The following is an 8,348-nucleotide window of genomic DNA, read 5'->3' as shown; positions in this document are numbered from 1 at the left end:
CTTAAGGATTCCTGTAAAGTTATCTTCTCCAAAAAATTATGCACCTAATACTGTATATGAAAATACAATAATACTGTATCAAGGGCAACACATTTCAGAACTAGTCTGACAGGTCCTGTGTTACTTCAGAAATTTGGAGGTTTATGTAAATCAAGCATTCTTTTCCTTTGAGCTGAATGTTAAGACATGCCCCATAAGATAAACTTGAAATCACATCCCATTTTCTGTTTGATCCATAGTGACTGTCATTGGTCCTTTTTGAGAGAGAAAAAGACAAATTACTTCTGAAGTAGAATATCCGGTACAATCCAAAGTATTTTAATATATTTCTTAAGAAGGGGAAACAGAAGCTCCATGTATGTTGTTCGTACTGCATTTAAGAAGCATCAACTAACACTATCTTATAAATGCTTTTGAAAACCAAATTGCCCTCTCCATATCTCTTGAAAATTAACTTTCTTAGTTTGAGGCTTCAGGAAATTTCAGGTGGGGTTTAAGTAGAAAACTGCCACTTTCTTATTTCCACTGAAGAAATAGGGAGAATGAAACATGTGGCATTCTTTTCCCTATGAAGTATTTTTTAGTATGCCCAAGTTCGACAGCTTAGCTAGTACAAATCTGGAACTGTTGTAATTTTACCTGCTTTTGTCCACTTTCATTTTTCTGCTTAATGCGTAGACCATGTGACATTCAAAGTTAAAGATGCTGAAAATTTTCTGCATTGTTCCCCTTTTGAGGCTTTAGTTACTGCTGCTGCTAAAGGATAGATGGTACTCTGACCTACAGAGAGTTCTTCTGGCTATTTGTGAGAGGAGCTCGCAGTTTCAGAAATTCTTCAAAGTCCTCTATTTTTTGTCTCACTTCTTTCCCTCTCTTCGTTTTCAGATTTGTAAGCTTATGTAGTTACAACATTTTTTGTGCCTTGCAGAGAAATCTTGTCTGAATTTATTTGAATCAAATATCTTTCCAAGTCCTTAGAGAAAATATGTCTGAGATGCATCTTGACATGAAGTATATTTTGGATTAATTTCTCACCTCTTATCTATCAGTAGCTAAGCTTTCATTCATTTTTGTGAACTAGATCTTAGGAATTATTACTACTTTTTTTTTAAGCTGTGTGTTTTGCATTGATGTTGTTTGTACTTCCTTTCTCCTACCTGACAACATGGCATCTGCGAGAAAGGATTCTTCTCTGGACAGCTTATAGACACCAGACTTCTCAAGAAGCTTCTCTGTTTCTGACTGTTTAATGCAGGGCTGTGGCTAATGACTGGAGCTTTCTTATTCAAAAAATCCTTGGATGGTAAGAAATTCTTTGTAAGATTTTCACAGTAAAGCCACACTGCTTTGAAAGAGAAATCTCTCACGTGCAGAAGAGGTACCACACAGAAAGCCTGAGTGGTGATTTTCTCTTTTTTTTTTTTTTTTTTTTTCTTAAATAAAAAGAGATGGTATGACAATGTGGGCTTCCTCAGGGTAGCTGAACCTGTCTATTGGCCACCCCCTTGCCTGGGGACTGTCTTCAGATTGCCATATGATCTTCAGATCATACCTTTTTACCATGTCATTTGGCACTGGCAGGCCTTAAACCAGTCAGAGGAAGATGGGATTCGTGATTGATAGAAGTTACGGAAGTGGTATTCTAACTTTACCTTCTAGGGCTTGCTTTGTATTGCAAATGTTCAGAGGTTTCTTCCACAATGCTGATCTGCTTCTGTTCATCACTTTCATGAAAACGATACGCCTTTTGAATTCTTTCTATTTCACTAGTGTCCTCTTAACTAGTGCTTGGGATTTAAAATGGAAATTAGCTGTGGGCTGTAAATGATTAAGCTCCTGATTATGAATTTAAATGTTTTAATGCTTTTATAATCACACACCCCTCAATCCTTAATATACATTTATGTTTGTGTGTGTGTGTGCGCGTATATGAAATATCAACCTTTTGCACTAGCCGTTGTTAAAAAGAAGAGGTCATCTTGGGTCATCCATTAGCTGGCCAAGGCAACTAATTTGCAATACTCCATCTCCATAGCGCCTGCCTTTTAGTGGCATTCATCAGGGTGCCAGCATGTGTAAATTAATCATTCACAGCCATTTTTCTTAACTAGACATTTCTTAGAACTGCAAATGAAACATTATTAAACAGTAACTGAGACTATTTGGTACTTACAGTACCTGAGATAACACCTCATTTATTGGTTTCCCACGTTAGGTTTTCTTTCCTGTTCAATTCAGTTTCCCTGCTAGTGAAATTCTCCGGGGAGAAACCTTTTCATGTGATCATGGCAATTTAACTGAAGTAAGTATTATCTGTACTACTTTTTGATAGTCCTTGATAAATCATGCACAGAGATAATTTTAAGGAGACTGTGTAGCATTAATGCACATTTAATAATTAAGCCTTCAAGATGTCTTAATCTATTTTTCCTGCATTTCTTCACACCTCCTGTTTCTCTATTGTCAGAAGGTCCCTGTATCACAGGTGGTTACATGTCTCAATATTCCACAAGGTAAGTATTTTCCATGTTTTATTTGTATTCTGGGGATGCAGAAAGCAAGCTTGAGGCTTGGGAGTCGTGGCTGTTTGGATTGCTTGTCTCCAAACTGTGACTGACTGTCTCATTATGAATTATGCCTTTCAAATTCAGAGAGATTTATTGTGAAACTTAGTAGTGGGGAGAAGATTAAGTCTGCTTAGCCTGTGAGAGCAACTGCTAGTTCTGGCAACTAATTTTTTTTGCCTTGGGAAGAATTCTTTTTGGGGTACAGACTCTGTCTCCAGTATTGAGAGGAAAGGTGTTGGAAGCATTTTGCTTCAGAAGCCAGACGTTCTCTGAAAGACCAGGTGGAGCAGGCAGGTGATCTTCCTCTTTGCAAGATGGATTCTTGTAAACAAATGGAGAAAGGGCAGAAGGGATGAAAGTTCCACAGAGTGAGTGGGCATTCCCAGCTGCCTCCATAGATTTGAAACAGGGCAGCGGACAGTGAGTCCTGCTGAGAAAATCTTCTGACTCTTCTTCGTTAAAAGAGCAGTATCACACATTATAACCAGCTGAGGATGCTGTCTGCAGTACTGACAGCACAGACAGTACAGGTACTGTGTCAGTACACTCCCCTCTCCTCCCTGACTAGCGAAGCACTGTTTTGAATATGTTTTGGGAAGGGGGAGTACTTTACACACTATAAGTGTATACAAGATTCCTCCTCTTAAATGGATGTTGCTGCTATGATTTATTCTGCTAGACAGGAGCGGGTGGAGGGAAGTGTCACTTGTTGCGAAAGAGAAACAAGTTCCAGGCAGAAATTGATTGGCACTGTCTTCCTGTGAGCACATGTGATCTTTTCTTTCTAGTAGCACATTCCAATAAATGCTAAAATTAGTCCTGAGTTTTACTTAGGCCTATGCTGACAGCCAAATGGGAACTTGCTAATGTTCTAAGGGTTACCTCATAAAGCCCCTTGATACCGAATTATAGTGTATGTGGGGCATAAAATACTGAAGGAACTGGAGATTAAAATGTCACAAATCAAATAATTTTCTGTTCATAACTGTTGAAAAAAACTAGAGCCTAAGTCTCACACAAGATATATTTCTCAACATCTGCACAGAGTATTCATAATTTTACTAGGAGCAAGGAAAGCAGCCAAGTACTCCTAAAACTGACTAAAGGTGAACAGTTCATTTCACACAAAAATAACATTTTGTTATTTACTTTTATGATTATCATAACAAATTCTAAATCTCTCTTCCTTTCAGTTAAGGAAATTATCTGTCCTTGAGATTTTTGTTGCTCAATGTTTACCCGTTCCAAATTCTCTCTACAAACATGTCACCAGAGCTGTAGCTAAAAGCAGGCCTGCAACCACGACTGGGAGCTGCTTGGATGGATAAGTGTCTGGTATCCTTGTTTTATTTTGGCTTTCACAGCCCGATCCATGGACCCTCTTCTGGTATAATTTTCAGTACACATCAGAATTGCTGTGGGACACAAGTTGAATTTCATAGCTTCAGATGTTTGCAGGGCACCTGCAGGACTCATGTACGGCAGGATACCTACATGATCAGCACTCTGTGCATCCAAGAAACTTTTGCCTTCGGTGTGGCTATGGTAAGTAACTCACATCTTCTCCTCCAAAGACTCATCCCAACAAATCCGACCAACCAGTCTGCAGAAGTGCATGGAGAAAAACAAAACCAGAATGGACTCTGCATTGAAAATAGTCTTTATTGTGCCGATGTGTTCCAGGACAGTAAAGATCTTGCATGATTCAAGCAGCCATCGTGTTCCCATGTGAGGTGCTGTTCTACTTGGTGTCAGAAATTGTTTTGGTCACCCGAGGAGAGAACTCGTGGTTCTGTCCCTTCTTGAGACACCCTGGAGTCTTGTGTGTCATAGACTACCTTGCCTACATCTCTGTACAAAGTCTGCTTCACCAGGGAGGGCATTCTTTTGTGTCTTTTCAGGACAGGTATCATCATGGATCCCTCCAGCAAGTCCAGCAGGGCACATCCTGGCTGCTGTCCCTCTGGAAGATGGTGTGCACTCATTCCAGATGTGATTGCCCTGGCAATTCCCAGAATATATTCCTACGTAAAAATATATTAATACAGGCATCTGCAGCCTGGCTCAGGTTAGCTTAAAAATAAGGACAGATAAACATTAGTTAGGGACAAGCCCTTAAAAAGACCTGCACGCTGGAGTAATGGTGCAGGCAAAAGAGGGATAAAGTTAATGTGAAAGCCTCTTATCAAATGCTGAGTATGTAGTATGGGACTGCTTGTGCGAGGAAGCCACATGAGGTGTTACAGTTCTCCTGGGTGGTATTAGGCTACACAAAAGGCCTGAACTGCAACTCTCCAGCAAGAGGTGCTATTGCTGAGAGGATCTTCAGGAAAAAAAACAAACCAGGAGCAAGTAGGAACAGCGAGAGCATTTCACAATTTAGAGTCACCCAGGAAATCTGTAGCAAGGTGAGAAATAGGGCTCATCCTCTTCCTCCTGGCATCAGTGCAACAGATTCCAAAAGCTTAAAAGTATTGCCCCATTAAATGAGCCTCCTTGGCCCTGAAAGTTTAAATTCTTAGGAGCCTGTTATAGACAATTTTAGTTTAATGCCACTATAGTATCTTTTTAGTTTAAGTTAGATTGCAGTTTACTAAAATACTCCTATCCAAGCATTGTGGACATTGTGGACAGCATTTGCAGCTGTCCTGGCTGTGTCCCCTCTCAGTTTCTTGTGCACCCCCAGCCTCCTCACTGACAAGGCAGCTTGAGAAAAGGCTTTGGAGTTGCATAAGCACTGCTCAGCCACAGCTGGAACATGGGTGTGCTATCTAGCTGTTTTGGTCACAAATCCAAAACACAGCACCATAGGAGCTACTGTGAAGAAAATTAACTATATCCCAACCAAAGCCAAGAAAATAGGTAGTAGGATGCAGGGGAAAAAAGTGGTAGGGTAGTAACTCAGTAAGGCTTTGCTTCATGCATGAAGTCATCATTTTAAATTCATTCTTTTATAAGCATGTATGATGAAGTTCTGCTGTTCAGAAGAGGGCTTGGTAGTTTACAGAGCAGCTTAAAAAAAATGCTGCCCAAAAGAAGAGTCAGAATGAAAACAAAGGATAAGGAAGGTTGTAAAAGAAGAAGGAGCTAAGCAGGTTATTTTATAATCTAGGGAAAAAAGTGTAAAAGAGCCATCAAATAATTTATTAGTTTAACTATAGGAAAATGGATAAGCCTTTGCAAAATCAGATATTTTTGAGGTAAAGACAAAGGCAGCAAGTTTTAAACTGCTTCTAAAATATGTGTGTTTTTTCTGACAGTTGCTGATTGGTCTAATTTTACATTTCTGGCAAACTTCTATCTAAAGCTGGTGTAAGTGATGAGGAAGCAGTAACAGAGAAAGACGCAAGAAGGAAGCGAACAGATCTGAATATGAGAAAAGAGAAAACTTGCTGTTTTTTAGGAAGTGCTACACAGTATTAAAAATGTTTGCAAACATAAGAAATTGCTTATACCATGTTTGTGTGCTTTCTAACACATAACAGGTATAGGGCTGCTGTGGGGTGCATATTCAAGGTCTGTTGATGAGTTCCCTCACATCCCCTTTCCCTTAGCCCCCTCCTAGCAGTACTACTTACTGAGTAAATGACAGGCTAAAAGTAGAGGGTTGGATTCCGTCTGTGTATATGTTAATTTCAGTGCCAAGAGTCTGAGATTCTCAAGAGATATTTCCTTTTAAGAAAGTTTCTCTCCTGCCCATCAAAAGGATGAAACAGTATTCCAAAGTCAGACAGTTTTCTTGGTGTACAGTTTTTAAAGTTTTCAGATGTTATTTGATTTCTAAGAACTGAAATATAAATGCATATAAGCAACACAAAGTCTCTTGATCAGAATCAAGAGTGACAATAATAGCTTCTTTCATACTTTAGAGATGTATTTAGTAATTCAGCAGTTAGGTGTTCCTCTCCGAGTTTCACTGTAATGGTTAATAATGTCCTCATGCTGTTTGATGTGTGCTTTAGCAGTAAAACTGCTCTTAGGAGGACATGCCTGTGGAATTTCAAATGTCTCTCAATGTTCCCACTGGCCTTCCTCATAAATTTTTAGCAATGAAATTCCAAATAGCAGTTCAAGTATGTTGGGAGGATCACACCATTTGGGAAGGCTGGAATCACTAGTGGAGATAAGAAAGGTTGTAAGCGAGTTTCAAAGTGTGTAAAGACACACATTTCCTCCCAGGCTGCTCCTGCAGATTGTATCTCTGTCAGCTGGAGATGGCACCATTAGCACCAAGCCTGCAATCATTAGATGAGCTGAGGAAATGAGCACTGCAATGCACAGCATGTGTGCATCTGCTTCTTGTTCAGTCATGTGATTGCCGTGCCTTCCCCTATCTTTCCAGTCGGGACAGGGACTTTGCGCAGCCCTGTGATGCTGAGAGCCCTACAAGGGCTGAGGATGTGCTGCTGTGGCTTCAGGCTGCAGACCCTCCCCGCAGCAGATGGCAAAAGCAGACCTGTGTCCATACTGCAGAGGGGTGGCTGAATGTGGGATGTTTCAGGTTAAGGAGAACAGTAAAGGAAAGAGACAGTCCATCGCTAGAAGATGTTTCAAGTGCCTTTTCACTTATTTAGTCTTTTTATTACATTTGAACATTGTGCCAAAGGTTTGGGAGTTTTCGGTGACTAATGACCAAACAAAGACCTGTTTAGCCGACAGAGTTTCAGCACAGGGCCAGTGCAATTATATTATAATATGATTTTATGTTGTCTCCAAGTTAATTATTACACCATATGTTTCATTTGCTGTAAGAAAATTGTTCTCTTTTCCTCTCCCTAGAGTTTCTGGGTTTCAAAAGATATATAAAAAAAAAAATCTATACCCTCCTTCAGAGTTTTCACAGTGAGAATTTTGGGGAGGCAGTTCAAATGGAGCAGTGGCTTATAGGTGGTGTGATGGACAGTTAAGGTTCACAGCTTTGTATTTAGGCAGATCCACTAATCCACTGGCTCACAGCACACATGGGGAGCTGCAGACCTCCTGTTTAGCTGGAGAAGCAATTGTAACTCCCATTTTTCTGCATGAGAAGCCATTTATCTTCCTTTGCTTATCTTCCCTTGCTTGGAATCAGTCTGTTTTTGACAACATCCATTAATTTAATGGATTCAAAGGAAAGAAATAGAAAAATTTGGTATTGGAGTAGAAACTAAAAAAAAGGAGTTTCTTGGGAAGGAGAGAATGAGTTGAGGATCATTTGGGAATAACAGTTTGAGAGAGATGTGGAGGAAAAAGTCATGGGAAGGAGGACAGGCACGCGGAGGGCATATGAGGAAATTTCTGGAGAAAAACCAAAAACATGACTCACAAATGTAGGATGGGAGAGTGGGAATCAAGATGCTACTGGGAGGCTCTGCTGCACAGGGTGAAGTTTGCTGGAGGACCGCTAGATGGGAAAATCAAGAAGGGCTGTGACTTTGCTGAAGGGCTGTTTGACTGGATAAACACTATCGATCCTATCAAGCCACTGGTGGAAATTTTCATTTCAGACTGCTCTGAAATGTCTTCTCCAGGTGGACAGGCTTTTCCACCATAAATGAAATCTCAATACCAAACCCGCATTTACTCTATTTTGTGAACACAGTAATAGCTCCAGAATAAAATCAATTTTATTCATGCTAGAGAACTTGCGTGACTTACGCTAGCATATTTGCCAAAGCATACAGGTCCAAATGAGAGCTATAAAGCTTCTTGGTCTTGGAGAGAATAGATACCAGTTGTGTTGTTTTTATTAGTATATTGTTTTAGTACTAATTTACAATTAAATAGTACTGCATGTGCCTT

This window comes from Strigops habroptila, chromosome Z (genome assembly GCF_004027225.2).
Source record: "Strigops habroptila isolate Jane chromosome Z, bStrHab1.2.pri, whole genome shotgun sequence".
Lineage (NCBI taxonomy): Eukaryota > Metazoa > Chordata > Aves > Psittaciformes > Psittacidae > Strigops > Strigops habroptila.
Note: the sequence above shows the minus strand (reverse complement) of the source record.